The 23,451-nt window shown below is 38.8% G+C and overlaps 1 protein-coding gene and 1 non-coding gene across 2 annotated transcripts in view; one reads left to right on the forward strand and one right to left on the reverse strand.

Moving 5' to 3' along the window:
• The first annotated feature begins 240 nt into the window (after positions 1-240).
• Positions 241-23,451, forward strand: part of RERE (arginine-glutamic acid dipeptide repeats) — a 408,992-nt gene continuing 385,781 nt past the window's right edge. Inside the window, exons 1-3 of the mRNA XM_036256631.1 lie at positions 241-298; positions 9,778-9,869; positions 10,697-10,817. The gene's annotated coding sequence lies outside the window, so the exon portion shown is untranslated. The remainder of the gene's footprint in view (positions 299-9,777; positions 9,870-10,696; positions 10,818-23,451) is intronic.
• Positions 11,341-11,449, reverse strand: LOC118627346. Its single transcript, XR_004959104.1, has one exon. It is a non-coding gene; the product is annotated as a U6 spliceosomal RNA (small nuclear RNA).

Genomic DNA, 23,451 nt, shown 5'->3' on the forward strand with positions numbered 1-23,451 from the left:
CAGACAGGGAACACCAAATACAAAAGTCTCAAGGTGGGAATCTGCTGGTATGGTCAAGGAACAGTGGAACTCTGGAGAGTGGTGGGAGGTGAGGTCCGAGCACGAGTCAGGGGCCAGTTCTTACAGGTCCAGGTAGAGCACAGTAAGGCTCTAAATATAATGGGATGCCACTGGATCAGGGGTATGACAGGATCTAATTTTTAATTTTCTCTTTTCCTCTGGCTGCTGTGTAAAAGCTAGGCTACTGACAGAGTGGAAACAGAGTCTGGTAAGGAGGCTGTTTATTACAGTAATACAGGTGAGACATGATGGGGGCTTGGATAGGGTGGGAGTGATGGAGGTGATGAGTGATCAGGTTTGGGATTTGGTGAAATGGTATGTCCTGAGAAGAAAATTTTACCACTAGTGAAAAAATAGCTTAAGGCAAACCTCTTGTTGAGAATATGAGTTAATAGTATTCAGACTGCCTTTCTCTTCAGAGTGTTTGGTGTGTATATATATATATATATATATATATATATATTTTTTTTTTTTAAATGCTGTTTCTTTTTCTTTTTTATTTTTTTATTGATGTTAGAGAGAGGAAGGGGGAGACAGAGAGAGAAACATCGATGAGAGAGAACATCAATTAGGTGCCTCCTGCATGCCCCCACTGGGGATCAGGACCGCAACCTGGGCATGTACCCTGATCGGGAATCGAATTGGTGACCTCTTGGTGCATGGTTCAGTGCTCGACCACTGAGCCACACCAGCTGGGCTGTTTGGTATAGTTTGTATCCTTGAAATTACTAAATTGGCGAAGTGGGGAAAGGAACCGGGAAAGGGAAGGGCTGCGACTTGATTGTGTTGGTAATCCATTTGCTGATGGAACAAGAAAGATTCCATAGCAGCAGATGTGCAAATTTTTATTTGTATTGGTCATTTACTTAATATGAAAGGTATGTCTGAAGAATGTATGCTTGGATAAATTATATACTGAATCTGAGGCTTAGTGTGATTGTGTTCAACTAGACCTGTTTAGTATTAACTGTGAAATAGGTTGCAGCAATAAGAAATGGAGTGGGTGCCTTTCTGTTGTTATCAAAATCCACTAACAAGTTTTGCTGTGCTTGATTGCTCTTCATTGTTATGCTTTATAGTTCATGCTAAAGCTGTAGATGTAGATGACATTTATTCTACAGTGGTTTCTCAAGTCTTTACAAACAGTAAGGTTGTATTTTGAGTAAACATCTGTTTACTCTGTAATAATGATAGATGCTAGACAAGTTTGCTTTGGTTCTATTTTGCAAAGGATTTTAGCCAGGTAGAGAAAAGTATTTGACAATGTTCTCGAGCTTTGTGAAACTACATTGGCTTATGTGATTGTTTTATACAAATGCCCACTTTACTTTATTCCTTTAGCTATAGAAAGAGATTAAGACATTAGCTTAGCCCTGGCCGGTGTGGTTCAGTTGCTTCAGCGACTTCCCATGTACCGAGAGGTCACTGGTTTGATTCCTGGTCAGGGCACATGCCTGGGTTTCAGATTCGATCCTCAGTAGGACCTGTGCAGGAGGCAGCTGATCAATGTTTCTCTGTCATCCATGTTTCTCTCTCTCCCTTTCCCTTCCTCTTTCTCAAATCAGTTAAAAAAGTATTTATTTATTTAAAGAAAAACATTAGCTTAGCCCAGGGACACGTTGTAGTGTAGAAGGTCCTGTGAAAAGTGGGTAAAGGTACTTCTCAAGCCACCAAGTTGAAACAGAGTGTCCAATTTTTTGCAAAATTTGTTTTTGGGAGTACGAAATTTAAACTTATGATATATGCTCTTCACGAGATGTAAGATATTAAGTCGTGGTGTAGAGTGTTTATTGGCTTTTGTTTGCTTTTTTTATTTAAAGGGTTGGGGTCTTTTAAGATAGAATTTTATAATCTAGTTTTCCTTAGTTACTTAAAGATTTAGAAACTTTTTTGGGTAGTAGAACACTTTATTAATCTGAGGAGAACTGTGGATTCTTTTCAGAAAAAGCCATGCACATATTCATTCAACAAATTTATTCAGCATACCTTGATTGAATGTCTGTTTTCTGCCAGGCAGAGTTATAGATGTTCAGGATATCTCAGTGAACAAAAGAGAGAAAAAGAAAGAAAGAGAGAAAGAGAAAGAGAGAAAGAACCTAGCCTGGCTCGTGTGGCTCAGTGGTTGAGCATCGACCCATATACCAAGAGGTTGCCAGTTCGATTCCCGGTCAGGGCACATGCCCAGGTTGTGGGCCTGATCCCCAGGGAGTGGCGTGCAGGAGGCAGCCAGTTGATGTTCTCTCATTGATGTTTCTCTCTCTAAAATCAATAAAGAAAAAATATTTTTTTTTTAAAAAAAGAACCTAAACAATGGTCAGTGTGAAGCTTATATTCCAGTGGAGTCAGCAAGCAAGAAACAATAAGTAAGAACATTATACAGTATTTTAGAATGTGATAAGTGCTATGGAAAAAAGAAAATATGAAAGGGAAGGATGGTGGTGGTTGTGATTTAAATAGGGGAGTCAGGATAGGTTTCATAGAAGGGGTGATAAAATTAGCAATGTGGAGTTCTGAGGTTTGAGCATTCTAGGAAGAGGGGAATCGCCAGCACAAAGGCGGGAGCAAGAAGACATGGTCAGAGCAGGACGAGCAAGGGCAGAGTGGTGTATTAGTTTCTTAGGGCTACCTTAACAAAGTACCACAGACTGAGTGACTTAAAACAACAGACATTTATTCTTTCATAGTCTGGAGGCCAGAAGGTGAAGGTGTTGTTGGCAGGGTTGTTTCCTTCTGGCATCTCTGAAGGAGTATCCATTCCATGATTCTTTCCTAGTTTCTGGTGGCTGCCAGCAATCCTTGGCATTTCTTGGTTTGTAGACACGTTGCTCTAATCTCTGCTTCTCTGTCTCATCTCCATCTGTCTGTCATTGGATTTAGGATCCATCCTAGGGTATTAAAAAGTCTGGGAGAAGAACAATCAGCAACAAAAACCACTGAGAAGAGATCAGTGAAAAAAGAAAACCAAGAGACTGTAGATGATTGTAGATGGCACCCTGGAAGCCAAGTGAGAAAAATGTATCAAGCAAGAGGGGGGAGATGACTGTGTCAAAATATCCTAAACCAGCCCGGCTGGTGTGGCTCAGTGGATTGAGTGTCCTCCCATGGACCAAGAGGTCCTGGTTTGGTTCCCTGGTCAGGGCAGATGACTGGGTTGTGGGCTCGATCCCCAGTAGTGGGTATGCAGGAGGCAGCTGATCGATGTTTCTCTCTCACATTGATATTTCTTTCTCTCTCTGAAAAATCAATAAAAACATATTTTTAAATCTTAAATATTAAAAAATCTCCTAAACCAGGTCACAGTAGAACTGGGAATTGATTATTGGATTTAGCAATCTGGAGGTCAGAGGTGATCTTGACAAGCTTGGTTTCAGTGGAGTGTTTGGGTGGGTTTAAAAGAGAATGAAAGAGTAATTTGAGAAAGTGAATATAGCACCTTTTGGGAGGATATTTGTTGTAAAGGAAAATAGAGAAATAGAGCTGTAGTACTGGAACTTGAGCGAGGACAGTTTTTTTTTTTTTTTTTTTTTTTAAGACAGGAGAGATAGCAGTATAAAAGTATCTTACCGCCTCAAAATTTTGTATAATTTCAGTGGATTAATAGGTTCCCAGAATCTCTCTGTGAATCTGCAATTTAGAAACTCTTGACCTGTAACTTTCAGCAAAACAATGGAGCAGCAACCTCACTTTCTTGAGCTTTCTCTTTCATTTTAAAAGTTTGCATGGTCTGGTAATTAGACCACAAAGAATGAGAATTTCTGGATATCTTCAGTTTTTCTGATAAGGAGCAGGCCTTGGTGCAAATCACTTATCTTACATTTAAAAACATGTATATTACACTTAGTACTTACCAGGCACTTATTCTACATGAATTTAATCTTCTGTCTTTTCTTTTTTCCATTTATCTTCAGATAGAGTGGGGGAGAGAGAGAGAGGGAGAAACATCGATGTGAGAGAGACAAATCAACTGGTTGCTTCCTGCACGACCTCAAATAGGGCCAGGGATGAACCACAACAGAGGAGGTATGTGCCCTTGACTGGAATCGAACCTGCAACTCTTTAGTCCGGGCTGGCATGCCAGCCTCTGAGCCAAACTGGCCAGGGCACGTATTTAATCTTTATAGTAATCCTATGAAATAGGTATTAGTATATCCATTTTACAGTGGTGGGGAAATGGAGACCCAGAAAGGTTCAGTGACTTGCCCAAAGTCACTTAGCTAGGAAGTGGCAGAGCCAAGTTTTGAACTCACTCCAGAGTGTATTCTCCTAACCACTGTTGTATGCTTCCTGTCATAGTTCTTTAGTTGTGGATGGTAATAAAGTGTGTGAGTGTGGCGTGAGGGAAGTGGGTTGGAGATACGAGTTGAGGGATGCCTTTAGGAAATCTTTGAGATTTTCATTTGAAAGATTCTGTAAAAGAGAAAATTTTCTTCATGGATTTGTCCCAGGTGATACATAATGAAAATGTAAGATTGTAATAGTTTTTATTCCAACCACTTGAGAATAGCTGCTTTTTTCTAGCTTATGGTGAGCATCTTTTTCCATTGTATAAGAGTTGGCTGGCACAGAGATCTACATATTCTATTTCTAGCAGGTGAAATTGCTCCCTCTTCATCTCTACTTTATATTTTGGTTTCTTTGACAATGAGGCTTGATATTTTGGTGTACCCGGATGGCGTTATACTGTTGGACCAGATTACCTAAATTACTGACTGTTTGTTGTAGACTGGTTCAAGTATGCCTTTGGGGACCCAGAGTTAAAATGGATGATTCTGTCAGTGTGGCTTGAAGAGCATATTACTTGAAGGGTCTCCTAGTACAACGGATAGTTCAGATTCCACTTGCTGTGGTATAAGTTGTGTACCCCTTTTCTCCAAGTCAGTCTTTGCTTCCAAAGGTAACTCAGGCGTATTCTTTTCCCTATAATTTCTACCCCCAAATGGACCAGCCAGAGCCAGACTCTAGGGCACAAGTCAAATTAGTGAGTGAGCTGAAATTGGAACCCAGCTTTCCTTTAATGTCTAGGTTAATGCCCCCCCCCCTTTTTTTGTTAATCCTTATCTGAAGATATTTTTTCCTTTTTTAAAAAGTGTTTCTATTGATTTTTTCTTTTTCTTTTTTTTTATAGAGAGAGGAAGGGAGCGAGCCATAGAAACATTCATGCGAGAGAGAAACAACTATTGGCTGCCTCCTGCACGCTCCCTACTGGGGATCGAGCCCGCAATGAGGGCATGTGTCTTGATGGGGAATCGAACTGGGACCTCAGTCCGTGGGATGATGACGCTCAGTCCACTGAGCCACACCGGCTGGGCTCCATTGACTTTTAGATAGAGTGGAAGGGAGGAATGGAGAGAGAGACAGATAGATTGATTAAAGAGAGACACATTGATTGGTTGCCTCCCACAACCTGGGGGCAGTTGAACCTGCAACTCAGGCACCTGCCCTTGACCAGGAATCGAACCTAAGACCCTTTGATCCACAGGCTGATGCTCTAACTGCGGATGCTCTTATCACTGAGCCATGCTGGCCAAGGCTGGATTTTTTTCTCCCCAATTAAATAAAGTAAACCTATAATACAGACACTGAAGATATGGTAATGAATAAATAGAAAAAAATGTTCTGCTCTCAGTGAGCTTATAACAATTAAGTGTCTTCTCATAGTTATAATTATTTCCTTAGGATACAGTATAAGTGAGTTCTGATATTACAAATAAAATTGTTCAGCCTGACTGGTGTGGGTCAGTGGTTGAGTGTCAACCTATGCACCAAGAGGTTGCTGGTTCAGTTCCCAGTCAGGGCCCTTGCCAGGGTTTTGGGTTTGATCCCCAGTAGGGGGCATGCAGGAGGCAGCCAATCGATGTTGATGCTTCTCTTTCATTACGTTTATTTCTCTCTCTCCCTCTCCCTTCCTCTCTCTCTCTAAAACAAAATCAATAAAAACATTAAAAAAACAACAGTAGCAGCACTGGCCGGTTTGCCCTGTGGTTGGAGCGTTGGCCCTTGGACCAGAGAGGCCTGGGTTTGGTTCCCACTAAGGAAACATACCTCGGTTTTGTGGGTGGCAACCACTTGATCTCTCTCTCTCTCTCTCTCTTTCTTTCTTTCTTCCTTCCTCCCTCTCTCCCTCCTGCTCTATCTCAGGATAGATGCAAAAATGTCCTCAGGTGAGGATAAAAAACAAAACAAAAAAACAACAACAAAAAACAAACAAAATTGTTCCGTAACTGCATTTCTAAATATTAGAACATACTTTCTTTTAAATGGTAAAAACCTCAAATCTTCTAAAGTATTTATTTTCTTTGATTAAAATGTATAGTGTTTGCCCCTTTACCACACAAGTGCTTGCTATCAAAAATTAAAATAAATAGGGACCTTTAAAAGGAAGTGTTTTAAGTATCATCAATTCTTGATAATTAGAGAACTTGGTTAATTGCTTTTTTTTCACTAATCAGCTAAAAAGTATAAGTAGGCCTTGTTATTTTTGGTATGGCTGAGAAATTTTTCAGTCAATTTATTGTAAACTTAATTGATCTGTAGTAAAGTCAAATTTCAGGTTGTGAAGTTGACTAGTAATTTCTCCTGCTTTGCTTTGTATGGTTCTCCCCACATCCTGCTTTCATTTTAGAAATTCTCTAGAGACCTGGCAAAATCTTTAATAAACTGGATGATTGGATGGATGGTATTTGATGTGATCCAGTCTGCTCTGAAATGCCCAGTTTGAACTTTCACTCAAAATGACATGTGCTTATGTTTAGTTACAAATAAATAGTCCTTTAAAAAAGTTATAACCAGGCCTGGCCAGTGTGGCTCACTGGTTGTGCATTGACCCATGCACCAAGAGGTTGCCAGTTCGATTCCCAGTCAGGACACATGCCCAGGTTGTGTGCCTCATCCCCAGTGGGGGGCATGCAGGAGGCGGCCAGTCGATGTTCTCTCTTGTTGATGTTTTTCTCTCTCCCTCTCCCTTCCTCTTTCTCTAAAAATCAATAAAGGAAAAATATTAAAAAAAGAAAAGTTATAACCAAACCTTAGCTTGAAAGAAAACATGACTTATTCACACTACACACCAATAAACAGCTTTCTATAGCTGAATACAGCAGACTTAAAGACAACAGTTTATACAGGATGATCACAACGAGAATTTATTTATTTTTAATAAATTTTTTTCATTATTGATTTTTTTTTTTTTTTTGGTTTATCCTCACCCGAGGACATTTTTCCATTCTTTGTTCAGGTAGAGTGGGAGGGAGAGAAAGGAACAGAGAGAGAGAGAGAAACATCGATGTGAAAGGAACACATCGAGTGGCTGCCACCCGCACAACTGACCAGGGCCGGGGACAAACTGCAACCGAGGTCCGCGCCCTTAGCGGGAACCGAACCCGGGTCTCTCAGGACCGCAGGCTGATGCTCCAACCAACTGAGCCATCTGGCCAGGGCCCAGTATTTCATACTTTTTCATTATTATTATATTTGTTATGGTGATCTATGATAAGTGTTTTTTGATATTACTCTTAATTATTTTGGGGTGCCATGAACCACATCCATATAAGGTGGCAAACTTGATAAATGTTGTATGTGTTATGACTCTTCCACCAATCAGCCTTTCCCTTGTTTTTCTTCCTCTTTCTGGACCTCTGTATTCCCTGTGACACGTTATATATATATATTTTAAATCCTCACCCAGGATATCTTTCCATTGATTTTTAGACAGAGTGGAAGGGCGGGGGGGTGGAGGTGGGGGTGGGGGGAGGAGAGGGAGAAAGAAAAAGATTGATGTGAGAGAGATCCATCAGCTGGTTGCCTCCCATATGACCCTGACAAGGGTCTGGGATTGAATCTGAAACCCAGGTACATGCACTTGACCAGGAATCAAACCTGAGACCCTTTGGTGCATGGGCTGATGCTCTAACTGCTGAGTCAACTGGCCGGGGTGAGACACACATTATTAAATTAGGCCTATTAGTAACTCTGTAGTGGCCTCAAAATATTCAAGAGTCACCAGTCTCCTACTTTAAATCAAAAGCTAGAAATGATTAAGCTTAGTGAAGAAGACATATCAAAAGCTGAGATAGGCTAAAAGCTAAGCCTCTTGCACCAAACAGCCAAGTTGTGAATGCCAAGGGAAAGTTCTTGAAGGAACTTAAAAGTGCTACTCCAGTGAACACATGAATGATAAGAAATTAAAACAGTCTTATTACTAACTTGGAGAAACTTTTTTTTTTTTTTTTATCCTCACCCAAGGACATTTTTTCATTTTTTGTTCAGGTAGAGTGGGAGCGAGAGAGAGAGAAACATCGATGTGAAAGGAACACATCGAGTGGCTGCCACCCACACAACCGACCAGGGCCGGGGACAAACCGCAACCCAGGTACGCGCCCTTAGCGGGAACCAAACCCGGGTCTCTCAGGACCGCAGGCCGACGCTCTAACCGCAGAGCCAAACCGGCCAGGGCCTAACTTGGAGAAACTTTTAATGCTCTAGATAGAAGATCACACCAGCCACACATTTCCTTAAGCCAAAGACTAAATCCACAGCAAGCTCCTAACTCTCTTTAGTTCTATGAAGGCTGTCAGAGGTGATGAAGCTGCAGAAGAAAAGTTTGAAACTGGCTGAGGTTGGTTCGTGATGTTTAAGAAGAGAAGCCATCTCCATAACATCAAAGTGCAAGGTGAAGCCGCAAGTGCTGATGTAGAAGCTGCAAGTTATCCAGAAATCTAGCTAAGATGGTTCATGAAAGTGGCTCCACTAAACAATAGGCTTTCAGTGCAGATGGAGCAGTCTTGTATTGGAAGAAGACGCCATCTAGGATTTTCAGAGAAGGCTCAAAGGAGAAGCCAGTGCCTGGCTTCAAGGCTTCAGAGGACAGGCTGACTCTCTTTTTTTTCCAATATATTTTTATTGTGATTTTAGAGAGAGAGGATGGGAGAGAGAGATAGAAACATCGATGGGAGAGAGAAATATCAACCGGCTTTCTCCTGCACGCCCCCTACTGGGGATTGAGCCCACAACCCTGGGCATGTACCCTGACCGGGAATTGAACCAGGACCTCTCAGTCCATGGGGTGACATTCAATTTACTGAGCCATACCGGTTGGGCCAGGCTGACTCTCTTATTAGGGGCTAATGCAGCTATGACTTTACATTGAAGCCAATGCTCACTTACTATCCGAAAATACTATGGTCCTTAAGAATGTGCTCAGTCTCCTTTGCCTGTGCTCTTAACATGGACAGCAAAGCCTGGATGACAACACATCTGTTTACAACACAGTTTACTTAATAGTTTAAGTCCACTGTGGAGACTTACTGCTCAGAATAAAAAAAAGATTCCTTTCAAAATATTACTACTCATTGACAGTGTTTCTGTTTACTCATGAGATTTATTTTTTTTTAATGCCTGTTAACACAACATCCATTCTTTAGCCCATGGATCAAGGAGTCATTTCAACTTCAAGTTTCATTATTTAAGAAGTACATTTTAGCCCTGGCCAGTCTGGCTCAGCAGTTAGAGTGTCTGCCCGAGGACTGAAGGGTCTCGGGTTTGGTTCCAGGTCAAGAGCACATAACCTGGGTTGCAGGTTCCATCCCCAGCCCTGGTCAGGGTCATGTGGGAGGCAACCAATCAATGTGTCTTTCCCTTCCACCCTGTCTAAAAATCAATGGAAAAGTATCCTTGGGTGAGGAATAATAATGATAATAATAATAATAATAAACATTTTGTAAGGCTGTGGCTGCTATAGATTGCGATCCCTCTGATGGATCTTGGCAAAGTCATTTGAAAACCTTCTGGAAAGGCTTCCCCATTCTTGGAAAGAGGTAAGTCATGGGAAGAGGTCAAAATAATTAATGGAAAGAGGTCAAAATAATCAACATTACCAGGAGTTTGAAAGAAGTTGATTTCAACCCTCATGGATAACTTTGAGGGATTTAAGACTTCAGTGGAGGAAGTAACTGCAGATGTAATGGAAATAGCAAGAGAACCAGAATTAGAAGTGGAGTTGGAAGATGCGACTGAATTGCTGTAATCTTTTTAAAAAATTTTTATTGATTTAAAAAAAAAATTTTTTTTGGTACGTGCCCCTAATGGGAACCAAACCCGGGACTCTCTGGTCCGCAGGCCAATGCTCCAACCGCTGAGCAAAACCAGCCAGGGCTGATTTTTTTTTAGAGAGAGGAAGGGAGAGAGAGATAGAAGCACTGATCAGCTACCTCCTGTACACCCCCTACCGGGGATTGAGCCCACAACCTGGGCATGTGCCCTGGCTTGGTATTGAATGGACCTCTCAGTCCATGGGATGATACTTAATCCACTGAGCCACACTGGCTGGGCAATTGCTGCAGTCTTATGTAAAACTTTAACAGATGAGAAGTTGCTTCTTAAGGATGAGCAAAGACAGTAGTTTCTTGAGATGGACTCTGTTCCTGGTGAAGATTCTGTGAAGATTGTTGAAATGACAACAAAGGATTTGGAATATTACATACACTGAGTTGATAAAGTAGCCGGCAGGGTTTGAGAGGACTGACATCAATTTTTAGAGAGGTTCTCCTATGGATGAAATGCTATCAAACAGCGTTACATGCTACCGATTAATTGTGAAAGGAAGAGTCAACTGCTGCAGCAAATTTCATTGTCTTTTTTTAAGAAATTGCCACAGCCACCTTGACCTTCAGCAACCACCACCCTGATCAGTCAACAGCCATTAATATTGAGGTAAAGACTTTCCACCAGCAAAAAATATTGACTTGCTGAAGGCTCAGATGATGGTTAGTATTTTTAGTTAAGATATGTACATTGTTTGTACACTTAATGGAATATGGTATTGTATAAACATAACTTTTATATGCATTGGGAAACCAAAAGATTTGTGTGACTTGTAATATTCACTTTATTTTGGTGGTGTGCTTTGAGGCATGTTAATTGTATACATTAGATACATTTTATATAATGGCTGATAACTTGAGGTGAATTAGTTCTTTGTTGTTTGTTTAGTATGTTTAATATAAGAAAGGGTTGGAGAAAGAGGAATGATCTAGCTTCTGTATTCCTCATTATTTCTAATAACCCATTCTTTAGGAGTGGTGGTATTTTTTAAGAAATAAATTAATTTTAGAACATTTAAGGTTTATAAAGGAAATGCAAGTTAACATATTAGCACAAATACCCCAGGTATAACTTTTGTTTCCATTTCACACATTGCCTTACACAAATATTTTTATAATGAAAAGTCATGATTATACTATTGAGTGTAACACATGCTTTGACTCATGTTTTCTTCTGAACTAATCAAAAGGTGTGAGGATGATCGCTTCACGAATTTGCGTATCATCCTTGCACAGGTGCCGTGTAAATCTCTGTATCGTTCCAGTTTTAGTATATGTACTGATGAAGGGAGCACAGGAGAGGTGGTCTTATTACTGATTTTCAGGTGAGGAAATGGAGATTCAGGAAGGTCTCACCACTAGTACTATCAGATTAGGGTTCATACTAAGCTCTGGGTAGTTGAAACCTTTTCTATTATGCCATGCCTCTTTCCTTAAAATTATGACTTTTTTTAGATAGAGTGAAGGGAGGGAGGGAGGGAGGGAAGGGGGGAGAGAGAGAGAGAGAGAGAGAGAGAAAGAGAGAGAGAGAGAGAGAGAGAGAGAGAAAGATCCATGTGAGATACGTTGATTAGTTGCCTCCTGCATGATCCTGACAGGGGCCAGGGATTGAACCTGCAAATCAGGTACATGCCCTTGATTGGATATTAAACCCGTGACCCCTCAGTCCATGGGCCAACACTCTTAATTGCTGAGCCAGATCAGCTGGGGCTGACTTTTTCGTTTTAGAGTTACCTGTCTGAAACTATATATTAAAAATTTTTTTTTTTAATCTTCGCCCGAGGACATTTTTGCATTTATCTTCAGATAGAGTGGAAGAGAGAGAGGGAGGAAGAGAGAGAGAAACATCAATATGAGAGAGACACACTGAGTGGTTGCCACCCACATGGCCCCAGCCGGGGCCGGGTGAAACTATATATTTTAAAATTTTTATTTAGAAAATAAAACATTCTCTTGTGTTTTATTTTCCCATTTTATTGATATTTCCCTTTAAGAAGTTTTTTTTATTTTTTTATTTTTTTTATCCTCACCCGAGGACACCTTTCCACCTTTTGCACAGATAGAGTGGGAGGGAGAGAGAGGAAGAGAGAGAGAGAGAGAAACATCGACGTGAAAGGGACACATCGAGTGGCCGCCACACGCACGACCAACCAGGGCCGAGGACAAACTGCAACCGAGGTACATGCCCTTAGCGGGAACCGAACCCGGGTCTCTCCGGACCGCAGGCCAACGCTCTAACCGCTGAGCCAAACCGGCCAGGGCCCTTTAAGAAGTTTTAAAAATTGAACCCAAGATAGATACTTTCCTTCCCTCCCCTTCCCACTGTTTCCCCTTCTTCTCTTTTCTTATTCCTTTCCTTTCACAGTTAGTTCCATTATTAAATTTTAATGGTATAAGACATAAGAAAATAATTCAGTGACACTTGAAAGTATATTTTTTTCTAGGAGGACAAAAATGATAATCTGGATTTCTTAGATAAGCCAAAACCTTCCAGATATTGAAACAGCCATATAACTTACTATTATAAGTAGGTTGCAATGTAAATGTTAACAGATACAATATTGATAACTTTCTTTATTGCTCCACTTAGAATAGCTTCAAAGGTTGAAGTGCTTATTGGATTCACTTAGAGTAAGTAGTTTTGATTTTTGACTTTGATGTTGTTTTAACATTCAGCAAAAAGCATATTTAAGGGAAAGGTCAAATATTGATGTTATTTTGAGAGAAGAAAGGATAACTTATTTTTAAAATTTTATAAATTGAGCATTACATATTTAAAATAGAACATGAAGAAAGTACCTGGTGACTTCAAGTGAATGAAAAAATTTAGGAAGTCACTAGACATTTAAAGTGAAATCAGTTCAGGAAATTTATATAAGAAATTGTTTGTGAAAACAGAAAGAATGTGTTACTGTATTTTAAATGATAAGCAGATACTAAGAATCTTGGGATTATTACAATTGGTATGAAAACTATATACCAGTTGGATACTTACTTATGTTGAAATTATTAACCATGTTTTTAATTGAAAGGTTTTTCAGTTAAGCAAAAGTTTGTCTTTAGTTTGAGAGGCATTGTGACATGATGGTTAAGAGCACAGACTAGGGCCCTGGCCGGTTTTGCTCAGTGGTTGGCCTGTGGACCAAAGAGTTGTGGGTTTGATTCCAGTCAAGGGCATGTACCTAGGTTGTGGTTCGATCCCTGGCTCTGGTTGGGATCGTGTGGGAGCCAACCAGTCGATGTATGTCTCTCTCACATCGATGTTTCGCTCTCTCTCTCCCTCCTTCCCACTCTATCTGAAGATAAATGGAAAAATGTCCTTGGGTGAGGTTTAAAAAAAAAAAAAATTAAAAAGCACAGACTAGAAAACTAGAATCCTGTATTTAAATCTCAGCTTTGGCAATAGTAGCCTTTTCTGTTTGTTTTTTTTAACATGAAATTCCTAGAGTCAGTGAGTGTGTAAGTCACAGTAAATGGAACTGAAATCTAAAAGGTGATGCTGACAGGAAGAAATTAGAGGATGAAAGGACAAAGGGTTCTGTGGAGGTTGGAGGACAAATGTATCTGAGTATTCAGATTGCTGGGGCCTGTGGTAAGAGAATGGGATGCCTGTTTTTGATAGGTGATTTTAGATATGGAGCCTGTTGTGGCTGTGTAAGTGGATGGCTTCATGGAGTAAAGGTAGAGGTCATTGGTGATGAGGATACTTAGGAACCAGATACCTGGCTGTTAGAGGGGCATATCCACTTGTTGTCCTCTTGATTATGGTAAGACCCAGGTGAGAAGGTAGATGATTAGCAGATATTAAAGACTTCCAGAAATGGAGGGGAGTGGGAGTACCACCCAGAGATTGTTCTATTAACAGTCTGTGGTATTTCTTTTGTGTAATTTCCCCTCCCTTTTTTTTTATCTCATTGTCTTTGAATGTCATTGATAACACGTGTGCGCACATACACACACACACTATTTCGTAACTGGCTTTAAAGAATTTTTATGTTTTTCTTTTTTTAAAAATATATTTTTACTAATTTTTAGAAGGAGAGAGAGAGAAACATTGATGTGAGAGAGAAACATCAATTGGCTGCCTCCTGTACTCACCCTTACTGGATATCGAACCCAAAACCTGCGTATATGCCCTGGAATCGAATTGGCAACCTTTTGGTGCATGGGACGACACTCAGCCACCTGAGCCACATCAGCCAGGGCATGTTATTCTTACTATATAAAGTGGTACTAGATGTTCATTGAATAAAAATTAGAAAATAGGGTTAAAAAGAAGAAACTAAAAAAGCATCCATAGATAGTTAATAGCTATTTGTCATATACTCTTCCAGACTTTTTTTCCTACAGAGGCTGTATAAATACATTTTAAAAATGGTATCACATTAGATATATTTTTACAATTATTGCACATTCAGTAAAACATGAGAATTTTCTTGTAATTAAATGTCAATATACTTTCAGGATTATTTTTAATAACTGTAATGCACTGTTACATGAATTTGCTATAATTAATGACTGAGTCTATTATTGAGCATTTTAACATCTGCTTTTTCTCAACAAATTGTGTATTGTGCCTTTAAATTAATGTTGTTTATAATGGTTGGGTAGTGTTTTGGTGGGTGGATGCACTTAGAGTTAACCCCTGACCTGATTGACACATGATTTATGGAGGCCATTCAACTGTGTAGTTAAGGCCTCACACATGAACATTTCACCTGTAGTATGAACTTCTGGGGTTCTTGAAATTGATTTTTTTGTGGGAGAGGAAGCTGACCATGTCAGCCTGGGTTTTTGTGCCATTTCCTGGACCAGAAGATTTATTTTAAAATGCTGGATGCTTAACAATTTGGAATTTATTTTGCCATGTTTACAGCAAGATACTTCTCACTTGCCTTTCTTTTTTCTTAATCATTATAAGCCAAATTGGACACGTTATGAGAGTCATGGCAATGACATAAATTGTCTTGCATTTTCTTGTGAGATGTCCTTGGGAACAGTACATGTGTTTTGCAGAATGCTTTGATTGAAAATATTTACACAAAAAATGAACACATTAAAATAAGTAATTTATCACCCAAAATATATCTGAGTCTGCAGCATTTAAGGACTCCTAAAAGCTGATTCTAAAGATAGGATTGGACTGGAAAGGTTGATTACTTATTTTTTTCACATGACTTCTTCAAAGCACTATTCTGAAATAAGTTTTTACTTACTTGTTAACTTGTTTATTGTTTGCATGTGACTGCCCCACAAACACCAGAAAGCAAGCCACAGTTCTGTGTCTCTAGTCCCAGTTAATAAAAATTGTTAAATGAATGAATCCAATTGTATTAGATCTATTTTCAGTCTATTTAAGTTACTAACTAAATTATTAACTTTTTTAGGAGAGTAATTTGCCAGAAACACATGAGTAAAATGAAAGGAAGCAAAGAGAGTTTATCTGGGGTGTTTTGGTGATGTAGAAGGATTATCTGGGAGTCCTGCTTTTCCCTAAATAGTATTCTTCCCTCTAAATCCTCTAGGTAACAACCACTGTGCTACCATTTGACCATTTCAACCTTTGCATGTTTTTCTAAGTCTTGATTCTGAAATAGTAGTTCTTATTCTGGTGCTACTTTGATGTATCTAGGACAGCACTGTGCAATAGAAATTACAATGTGGCTTTAAATACAAGCCACATATGTAATTTAGTATTTCATAGTAGCCACATTAAAAAAAGACAAAGGGTGAAATTAAATTTAACAATATTTTATTTAACTCATTATGTCCAAAATATTATTTTAACATGTAATAATATAAAAATTAATTTAAAAAATTTTCATACTAAATGTTTGAAATCCATTGTGCATTTTACCCTCATATGTCAGTTTGGATTATCATATTGCAAGTGCTCAGTAGCCACTTGTGGCTAGTGTTCGCTTTCTTGGACGTTGAAGGTTTAAGGAATCATTTAAAAACAAAACTATGAACCAAAACGCTAATAATGTAGGTGATGGCAAAGATATCCATTTAGATAGTCTTTCTGAGCATAGCGTTAATAGTTTTTTTTTTGTTTTTTTTTAAGGTTATTTGCTACAGGTAAGTTCATATAACAATAGTAAGTTTTTGTTGTAGGCTGGTATTTATACGTTGAATTAGTGAAGGGTTTAACCAGGATAATAAAAATGTGTTACAGATTTTTATTTATTTAAAAAAATTTTTTTTCATTGATTTTTAGATAGAGAGGAGAGGATAGGGAGAGAGATATAGAAACATCCATGAGAGAGAACATCAATTGGCTGTGTCCTGCATGCCCCCCACTGGGGATTTGGCCTACAACCTGGACATGTACCCTGACCAGGAATCGAACTAGTGACTTGGTGCATGGGTTGATGCTCAACCACTGAGCCACACTGGACAGGCAATGTGTTACAGATTTTTAAAAAATCCAACAGGTCTAAAGCTTGGTTACTTCTAGTACCTCATTTAAAAAATATATATGTGTGTGTGTGTTATATGTGTGTATATGTATATATGTGGCTGGAGAGGATCTAACTATATGTGTAATGTTTTATTAATTGCTTTAGAGGAAAAGAGATCTGAAACATATATGGCAAAATGTTAACATTTGTTATTCTGGTGGTAAGTACATGGTGTTTCTTATCTTCTCTAATACTTGCCTATATGTTGTAAATATTTTACTAAAAAACTTAAAGATATAAAACTGGATTCAGCCCTGCTTGTGTGGCTCATGGATTGAGCATCGACCCATGGACTGTTGAGGTCCTGGTTTGATTCCAGGTCAGGGCACATGCCCGGGTTGCGGGTTCTATCTCTAGTAGGGGGCATGCAGGAGGTGGCCAATCCATGTTTCTCTCTCACAGGGTGAATGAGAACATTATTTGATGTGCTATATATTATAGAAATGATGCTGTGCTTATTCTTTTTTTTTTATCCTCACCCGAGGATATTTTTGCATTTATCTTCAGATAGAGTGGGAAGGAGAGAGGGGGGAAGACAGAGAGAGAAACATTGGTGCGAGAGAGACACATCAACTGGTTGCCATCCACACAACCCCATCTGGGGCTGGGGACAAACTGCAACTGAGGCACGTGCCCTTAGCGGGAACCGAACCCAGGTCTCTCTGGTCTGCGGGCCAATGCTCTAACTGCTGAGCCAAACTGGCCAGGGCTGTGCTTGTTCTTTTATGGTAACTTACTTTCAGCAACTGCTTTCTTTGGATGAGACTTGTTACACCCTACCTTCATGAAATTTATAGATAACAGTTGTTTGCCTTTTGATGTCATTTCTTTCCATATCTTCTTCTAATTATATGTATTGGAAAGTTTCTAATCATGTATATTAGAAAAAATTTTATAGCTTTTCCTAAAACAGTATTTGTAGCACGAACAATTTCTTACAATATTAAAGTCATTGAAAACATGTTTTATTTATTTATTTTTATCCTCACCTGAGGACATTTTTTCCCATTTTTTCTTCAGATATAGTGGGAAGGAGGGAGGGAGGGAGGGAGGGAGGGAGGGAGGAAGGGAGGGAGGGAGAGAGAGAGAGAGAGAGAGAGAGAGAAAGAAAGAGAAAGAGAAACAAACGTCGATGTGAAATGGACACATTGAGTGGTTGCCACCTGCAGGACCCAACCAGGGCCGGGGACAAACTGCAACTGAGGCATGTGCCCTTAGGCATGTGAACTGTACCAGGACTCTCTGGTCCGCAGGCTGATGCTTTAACCACTGAGCAAGACTGGCCAGGGCTATTTTATTGATTTTTGAGAGAGAGGAAGGGAGAGGGAGAGAAAGAGAGAAAGATCCATGAGATATAAAAAACATCAATTGACTGCCTCTTGCACGTCACCTACTGGATATGGATCCTGCAACCTGGGCGTGTGCCCTGACCTAGAATCAACTGGCGATTTTTTGGTGCGCTGGATGACGCTCACCCAGCTGAGCCACACCAGCCATAGCTCTATTTTTTTTTTTTAATTAACAGAAATATTATACTGTAACTTCCTTTTTTCACTTACCTGCAAATCCTGAACATTTTTCTATGTCAGTGTACACACAGTCTATTTTTAATAATTATATTCCATAGTATGGTATATTAATGTTGCAATTTAGCTATTTCTCTGTTGATGGTGTTTAGTCTTTTCTAGTTTTTTGCTATCATAAACAAGGTTGCAATGAACATTTTTGTCAATAGTTTTACAGGAGCCTGTGAATATTTTTGTAGGATGGATTTCTAACATGGAATTACTGACTAAAAAATTAGGTGCATTTTGAATTTTAATAGAATTGCTAAATTGGCCTCAAAAAGGTTGTATGCATTTGCATTCTGATGGACTGTACATTAGCCATAGGTTTTTAAACTGCAGCATTAATTGAGTGCTTGCAACATGCCCTAGTTCTTTATCACTGTAACCCTCCCCACATTCTTCCTGAAGTAAGTGCTGTTATATCTGAGGATGATGAAACTGAGGACATAACTATTAAATAGGAGGACTGCAAATAAACTGAGGCAGTCTGCTTAATCATTAGGTGACATTTCCTCTTAGATCTAGGTTTGACCAAAACATTCAGTACTACTATATTGATGAAAATGTAGTTTTGTGTTATTGAGAAAGTCAGGCCCTAATTATCCATAATACGTGGGGAATGACCCCTTCCAGTCAGTTGTTGTTTTAAAAAATTAAGTATTTACTCTGTGTCAGATACTGCCTCAAAACAAAACTTTACTTAATTGTTGCATCATTCTGAGATTAGAGTGGTGTCACCATTACAGATGAAGACAGTGTGCTCAGTGGTAGTGACTCTTTGTATTATAGAAAATAGAAACTTTTGATGGTGGTTGTTTCAAACTTTGTGTAAGAAAATCATCAGTATATTAGCATATTTAATAATGTGTTTTATATTCTTTTAAATGATTCAGAGTTCAGTGTATTTGGTTCTAATTGTGAATTAGGCAACTTACCTTGATTCTTATGGAGTATCTATTTTGGGTTGGAATTAGAAGTGCAGTATTTTAAATCTTTTATATATGATTTTTTTGTTTGTTTTTGTTTCCGTGAAATTGCTTCTTTCCTAAGAATAAAATGAAGCAGCAGCAGTTTTTCCCCAGGTAAAACTCTACCAAATCATTGCCACAAATGAAGAGGAAATGCCCTGAGGTTCAAGATTTTTAAAAATAGTTTTTAGGTTTTACCTTTTCTTATAAGTTGAATGGTTTAGATACCAGGAATTCTGTCTTCAGTTCCTTACCTGGTGTAAGCAGCTTTTGAAGCCCCTAGACTAGAACAGGGATTGACAGACTTTTTCTGTAAAGGACCAGATAGTAAATATTTTAGGCTGTGTGAGCATAACTACTAACCTAGCCCAAAGCAGCCATGGAGAATATATAAACAAATGGGCATGGGTGTTCGAATAATACTTTATTTACAAAAACAGGTTTCAGGCCACCTCTAGCCTTTAGAAGATGCCTGATAAACAGTTTTACTCTAAGAATGATGGTTCCTTCTCTTAAGTGTACTGGATTTTCTTGAAACTTCGCATGTGAAATGGGTTTCCTTTGTCCTTCTAGTCCACACCCACATTTTTGAGGCTTCAGAACTCGTGGTTGTTTTATGAGAATTGAACCCAAGACTCTTTAGGGACAGGGATTAATGTTGTTACATATATTCATAAATGAGTGGATGAGTGACTTCACATATTTATTTTCTCTTTCATGTTATAAATGTAGGACTCTTGGGCACCTAGTGGGTCCACAAATTTCTTCATTTTCTTTAATAGAAAAGTCTGTTGCACTGTCCCATATAGTAGCCACTAGCCTCATGTGGCTACTTAAGTTACACAGTAAATGAAAATTTAAGTTCTTCATTTACATTAGCTCAATAGCCATCTGTGCCCAGTAGCTACTGTATTGGACAGTACAGATATAGAAGATGTCTATCATTGCTGAAAGTTCTATTGGATATCACTGGTCTAGAATCCTGACTTAGGGGTTTAGAGGAAAAAAAGACATGGATATGATATTAAAATATAATGAGTAAATACTACTTTTATTATCTTCTAGAAGAGATGTTATTTTTTATACTTTTTTACTGAAAAGAATTTTGCCATGGTCAGGATTAGAATGCAGAAGTACTCTTCCTTAAGTACATTATGTAAACAGATTTTCCTTTTCATTATTTCTGTCTTTAATTTATGGCTGAAAATAAAAATTCTAGAAACATATTCTGTTAGTACTTCAGAGTAACCAATTTCACATAACATTATTTTGAAGAAAGTCATGCCAAGTAATTGTAAAGAAAAAGGCATCATTCAGTTGATGTGTGTCTTTGAAGTCATGATCTCCACACTCCAAGCTAGGCCTATGACAGTGCCTGTTGGTCCCTCTATATTCCCCCTTCCCCACCCTTTTGCCATCGTTTTTTGTTTGTTTGTTAATCCTTACCTGGAGGACATTTTCCATTGATTTTTTTTTTTTAGATAGAATGGAAGGGGTGGGGGTGGGGGGAGAAAAAATAAACATCAGTGTGAGAGAGACACATTAGTTGGTTGTCTCCTGCACAAATCTGACCGGGGCCAGCGATCAAACTTGCAACCCAGACATGTGACCTTGACAGGGAGTCGAACCCGGGACCCTTCAGTCTAAGGGCCGATGCTCTAACCGCTGAGAAAAACTGTCCAGGGCTGCTGTCACTTTTATTTCAACTAGTTATTAGACCAGAGGTTCTCAGCTTATAGGTCTCGACCCCTTTGGGGGTTGAACAACCCTTTCACAGAGGTCGTCTAAGACATAACAGTAGCCAAATTATAGTTATGAAGTAGCAACGAAAATAATTTTATGGTTGGGGGTCACCACAACATGAGGAACTGCATTAGGAAGGTTGAGAACCACTGCATTAGACCAAGGATTCCTGTTCCCTTTTCTGTCCACCCATCCTTCCTTTTCATCTCTTGAACAGATGACTTCATTTGCTATTTCACAGAGAAAATAGAAGTCATCAAATTGGAACTTCTAATTTCTAGGTGTTAATGCTACATGTCTTTGATACCCAAGTACTTAGTTACTGATGTTCAAAATTAATAAAATGTAAAATCTGGTTTTCCTTAAGTCCTAAGTTCAGTTTAGAAATCTTATTAGTTTATTCATGTATCCAATACATTTTATATAAAAATTAAGACAAATAGAATGCTTTTGATGTACAGTGATTAATTCAAATTGAATAGACAATTCTCTTTAAACATCCAATTTCATTTATACACATAACTAACATTAAACTGCCTTAAAAAATGAAACAAATGCCTGACTGCGAAAAGCTTTTAGCCTCTTGAAACAAAACCTTCTATAAGTACTTTACAACTTTTATACATATAATTAAACTAAAAAAAAAAAATCTGTAAATTTTCCCTCACCTAATCATACCTTTTTTTGTTTTTCTGTTTCAGTAAATGGTGCTCAATTTTCTAAGCCAGAAACCCTGCATAGTGTGAATTCCCTTTTCTCTCCAGAGTCTGTAACCAAGTATTGTTTCTTTTTCCTCTCTCTCTTCCTCATCCAATTACCCTAGTTTAGGCCACACTGTCTCTCCTGAGTTACTTTATAACATAAAGGCCAGTCTGCCTGTTCAAATTCTGTGGTCTTCCAAAGTACTCCTCACCCCTGTAGTCCTTTTGATCTTTTGTTTTATAACAGTCTTATTGAGATGTAATTTGTATACTGTATCTTTCACCCACTTAAAGTATACAATTCAGTTATTTTTAGTATGATCACAGAGTTGGGCAACCATCATCACAATCAATTTTAGAACATTAATTACCCCTAGAAGAATTCCTGTGTTTATTAGCAATCACTCCCCACCCCTTCCCCAGCCATAAGCAACCATCAATCTACTTTCTATCTCTATAGAGCTGCCTATTTTGGACATTTTACATAAATGGAATCATGCAGGTTTTTGTGACTGGCTGCTTTGACTTAGCGTAATGTTTTTCTTTTTTTTTTCAAATCTTTATTGTTGGATGTAAAATGTATTACAGATGTTCCACATTTTTCCCCCATTGACACCCTTCTCCGCCCTCCTGCCCCCCTCCCACCTTTTCCCACACTATTGTCTGTGTCCATTGGTTATGCACATAAGTTCTTTGGTTTATTTCTTCCCACCCCCCCCCAACCCCTTTCCCTTTGAGGTTTGTCAGTCTAGCAATGAATTTGTGCTTCTTAATCCCATCACCTTTTTCACCCATTCCCCCAACCCCCTTCCCAACTGGCAACCAACAAAATGTTCTCTGTATCTATGAGAATGTTTCTGTTCTTCCTGTTCATTTTGTTTGTAGATTCCGTTGTTGATAGATATGTATTCATTGCCATTTTGTTTGTTCATACATTTTATCTTTTTCTTCAAAAAGACCCTTCATCATTTCATATAATAACGGTTTGGTAGTGATGAACGCCTTTAACTTTTTCTTGTCTGGGAAAGTTTTTATATGTCCATCAATTCTAAATGACAGCTTTGCAGGATAGAGTAATTTTGGTTGTAGGTTCTTGGTTTTCATCACTCTGAATATTTCTTGCCACTCCCTTCTGGCCTGCAAAGTTACTTTTGAGAAATCAGCTGACAGCCTAATGGGTACTCCCTTGTAGGTAACTAGCTGCCTTTCTCTTGCTGCTTTTAAGATTCTCTCTTTGTCTTGAACCTTTTGCATTTTGATGATGATGTGTCTTGGTGTGTGCCTCTTGGGGTTCATCTTGTTTGGGACTCTCTGTGCTTCCTGGACTTGTATGTCTGTTTCCTTCACCAAGTTAGGAAAGTTTTCTGCCATTATTGTTTCAAACAGGTTTTCGATTTCTTGTTCTCTCTCTTCTCCTTCGGGCACCCCCAAGATGCGAATGTTGGCACGCTTGAAGTTGTCCCAGAGGCTCCTTACGCTATCCTCATTTTTTTGGATTCTTTTTTCTTTTTGCTGTTCTGATTGGGGATTTTTTGCTTCCTTATATTCCAAATAGATGTTTTGCTCCTTGGATTTACGTACTCTATTATTGAAGCTGTGTAAATTATTCTTTATTTCAGTTAATGCCTCCTTTAATTCTAACTGTGTATCCATGATTTCTAACTGGTCCTTTTTTATGCTCTTGAGGCCCTCCCTAAGTTCACTGAGGTTCTCACTAAGTTCTTTGAGCATCCTTATAAGCAGTATTTTGAACTCAGTATCTGTTAGGTTGCTTATCTCCCTTTCGCTTAGTTCTTTTATTGGGGTTTTGTTCTGTTCTTTCATTTGGGACCTGTTTCTTTGTATCCTCATTT

The sequence above is a fragment of the Molossus molossus genome, unplaced genomic scaffold (assembly GCF_014108415.1).
Source record: "Molossus molossus isolate mMolMol1 unplaced genomic scaffold, mMolMol1.p scaffold_m16_p_12, whole genome shotgun sequence".
NCBI lineage: Eukaryota > Metazoa > Chordata > Mammalia > Chiroptera > Molossidae > Molossus > Molossus molossus.